This window comes from Anopheles merus, chromosome 3L (genome assembly GCF_017562075.2).
Source record: "Anopheles merus strain MAF chromosome 3L, AmerM5.1, whole genome shotgun sequence".
Classification (NCBI taxonomy): Eukaryota; Metazoa; Arthropoda; class Insecta; order Diptera; family Culicidae; genus Anopheles; species Anopheles merus.
Genome location: NC_054085.1, coordinates 27443533 through 27447622, shown reverse-complemented (window position 1 = coordinate 27447622; position 4090 = coordinate 27443533).

Sequence of the window (4090 nt, the reverse complement as noted above, 5' to 3'; positions counted from 1 at the left end):
AAATATAACTTAAAGGATTTTCAAAAAACAACACAAAATATCACAAAAAAATCATAAAAACAACAACAAATTTGGAAATACACATTTGAGCATAACTATATGTTTTTGGACATTCTGAATCGGTAGATGGGTTCTATAACAAGACTTAGGACTTTATTTGTCATCTCTCTTTTCAATTGTGTTGAATGTTGGTTTTTTTAATGTTCTTGACATATTTAATTAGTTTTGTTTATGTGTTTTGTTCCAAGATTGTATACGTTTAATCACAATTATTTTATTTTTTCTGTACTGTTTTGTCACATATTTGCGTTGAGTCATTGTGATAGCTATTTTACTATATTTTTATATTATATTTTATTTATTTATTTTTTTTACAATAAAAACTTTTTAGTTTAGGAGCATTTGGATAAAATTGACAGTACTAGCATCAGAAAAACTGAGGGCATACGTTATCTGGGGGTAATAATCGACTCTAAATTAGACTTCAGGCAACAATTAGGAGAAATGATTGAACGCACGAATAGATCATTAGGATTACTATTTTAAATGACGAGGGACTTTGACGATCCAATGTGCCTTAACATCTTGTTCTGTAGCCTTGTGACACCTGTGGTAGAATATTGTTCTATTGTATGGTGCCCTTGTGACACGCGTGTTAATGGAATAGAAGCAGCCCAGAGAATATTTATAAGGGACTCCATTCGACGACTACACTGCAGCGATAGAGATAATTTACCATCATACGCCGCATGCTGTTTACTACTAGGCCTCGCGAAGTTGGAATTCAAGCGTAGAAATGCTTAGTCTAGTTTAATTGCACCATCCAAATATTGAAAATCTTAGTTTATTCGTACCTAGCCAATCATCAGGGCAGTCGCAAATTTTATTCCAACGCCGGCACAACACACTATATAGTGCCAACACTCTTTTACCGGCCAGGGTACGACAACATAATGCGTTTTCGAGGTACTTTGATTTTAACACTGGTCTCAACTCATACAAACAGTCCTGAAGAGTCCTTCAATGGTCCAGCTAATCACGGAGGAAACAAAATAATTTGTATTGTTGTGTTTATAATTTTGGTAATTCTCAAACACTATTCTGAAGGCTACTATAGTATCAGAAGTGTATTAAGTTTTCAAAGCAGCTTGTTAAGCCCTGGATAAAATAGATAAAATAATAATAATAAAAAATAATGTTTCTTCTACTACAAGATCTTTCGTTATACATACCAGCCCAAACAAACTTTACAATAAGCGTTGAGTATGTTGAATTCTTGATTCCAAAACTATCATCATAAAGGCAGCCCACTCCAAAGCCAAGTATAGAAAAATGAAACAATTACATGTTCATGTAAGTAAAACAAATATAAAATAAATGAAAATATCAGCAACACACTGGCATCCTTTTGCAAGCCCCAGTACTGCGTCTTTACTGTTGTATGGAAATTGCAGCACCATGTGCGTGTTACGTTCTTACGCTTCGCAGCTCGCAGCTGTGTGTGCTTAAATTATGATTAATTCTTTACGATACTTGTCCCCTTCCTTTCACATCCGCATCGCGCTAGCAGCTAACGCTTAGTGTTGCGTTGCTAACGTAATTGAAAGCACATTAAGTAGATTGGTTATTGCTGATGATGCTGCTTCCCGTTTTGCCGCGTCGTGTTGCTAGCGATACGAAGGACACTATACCTAGGACTTCTTTGTAAAGATGTGTAGCTGTGTGTGTGTGTGTGTAGAGAAGCGGGGTAATAATCATAATATCTACTCATAACATCCCCTGCCTTTAAAGACCAGTGGAAAGGACGAGCCTTGCACAGGACGAAAGCTCACCAAGTGGAACCCAAAACTCCCTTCCTAGCTAGAAGTAGCAAACACACCGTACCGATACTGTACGGACCGTTGGCACACCGAAAAGGATCCCCCCTCCCGGCACACTAATTGCAGCACACACTACCGTAGGAGGTGATAATGAGCAGTTTTATGTCACTGCTGCGCATCACTATGGTCGGCGGACACCGAGCGTGCAATAAAAGTTGCAATTGTGTACCTCCACATGGACACTCCCTCGGTGTGCGCACTTCGATTAGCCGCGTCATATTTACTTTTATTACGCGTTGCACGTACGAAAGATGAACCGTGTCATAAAACCCATAGTCATAAACGGCCCTGTGACGGTGGGCCCACACTGTGTGTGCGTGCATGTGTGTGGGAGATTTGAGGCAGGGAAGACCTGGAAAGACACAGGACCTGGTGGTGGTGGTGAAGTTGTGAAACCAAGAAAGCCTGATCTCATTCTCCCGAGAGGCACGGGTGTACGGGGTGGTGCAATAAAACCAACGCCGTCCATGAACTTTCGCCCATCCAGGCACGGTGGCGATGGTCCATGGGAATGAATTGGCAAGAAGTGCAGCACGTACGGCTGCAGTGGCAATGGCAGCAATGACCATCTAATTGAAACCTCTTGCCGCAAGCCCCGGTTCCCCAGTTCGTTCTGCTCAGCAGCAAACTGCTGCGTATTGCAAGCGATTCCTTTTCCAGCTGACTGCGTGACGCTTTTATGATGTGTGAAATATTCCAAATTTATCGCTCGCTGCCCGTTTGTCACCTCGTAATGTCTGACGAACGTACGTACGCGTACACACGTTCAAGCGCTGTACATTGTGGTCGTGGTTGTTTACTTTCCGCAAACAGAGTGCTGGCATTTTTCGCTCATATCAGCAGAAGAAAGAACTAGGGGAACGGGAAACCTTTATCCCTCCCGGGGAGGGATAAGCAGTGAGCGACAAACCGGGGCCCGAATCGATATAATATTCGGGCTGCGTCACCTGGGATGCTTCCCGGAGCCCTGCCGGGCAAAAGCTGACACAGCTGACGGGCCAAAGGCAACAAAGGGCGTTTCGGTACCCATGAACATTGCGCAACTGCAACGGATACTGTTTTTTGTTTTGTTTTGTTTTGTTCCGTGCATATTTCTTGGCTGCGAATTTTTATGACATTCAGATGGGTCCCCGTTCGGGTTCGGATAGGCTGAAATCGTTCCTCTGGAGCGTTAGTTGTTAACCACAGCAAGGGTGATGAAATGGACACTACCATAGCCATTCGCCGCAATATAGTGCCATTCGCCATAGGCCATTCGCAGCAGATAAAATTAGGAAGTTAAGAATGCGCAAAAAGGAGAAGAGATGGTAAGGCAAATAGGTGATGTCTCAGTTGAGCTACCTTAACCAATGACGTTTGCATGTGTTACGATGGGAAAAATAAAACATGCAAAGTTTTGTTTACTTCTTAACTGACACAATAATGAAAAGTAAATGTGAGTTTCATATAAACATCATATCAGAGCTACTTTTACTCTTTGTATTGCACGCTTTCTTGAGAAAACTAATTAAATCCAATTTTTTGGCGACGTTCTTTTGCCCTATTCCTACTGGAAGTATGTGGAGAAGATATGGTTTCTGATATGAATTTTCACTGTTTGATTTATCAATCACAACATTCTGTCTTTCTTTCATCAATATTACACGCATATGTCCAACACTTTGATTAAACTAGTTAATTTTGTCTAGGTTTCTAGGGTGCGTAACGGAATTTTACAGATTCCCGTCTTTCCGAAGAATACGCCTAAATGAATGGTTCATGGGTTATTGACCAGTTCTAAGACCAATATGTGTTCTTGATAGACTCTAGGACCGCTATGGTTTCATGATAGGTTTCAGGGCAGATATAGATTCATGATAATTTCCAGGACCGATATGGGTTGATGATCGCTTCCGGATCCTATAATGAACCTATAAAGAACCTATGAGGACCTCACCTAAGGTGACAGTATCGAACTTGACGTCGGAAACGTTCGAATCTCACAGAGGCAACGGACGGTTGACGGACTCTCCTGTCTGCTCTTCAACATCGCCCTGGGAAGTGTCTTTCGAGGCGTGGGGCTAGACAACGACATCCGTGGCACGATGCTCTAACGGTCTCTCCAATTTCTCCAAGAATTGGAAAAAGAATCAATGAGACGAAGATGAAGTTCCTGCTTGCAGGAGAATCAGACCATCTGGGAAGCAGTGTTGACGGCGACAGTCTCGAGG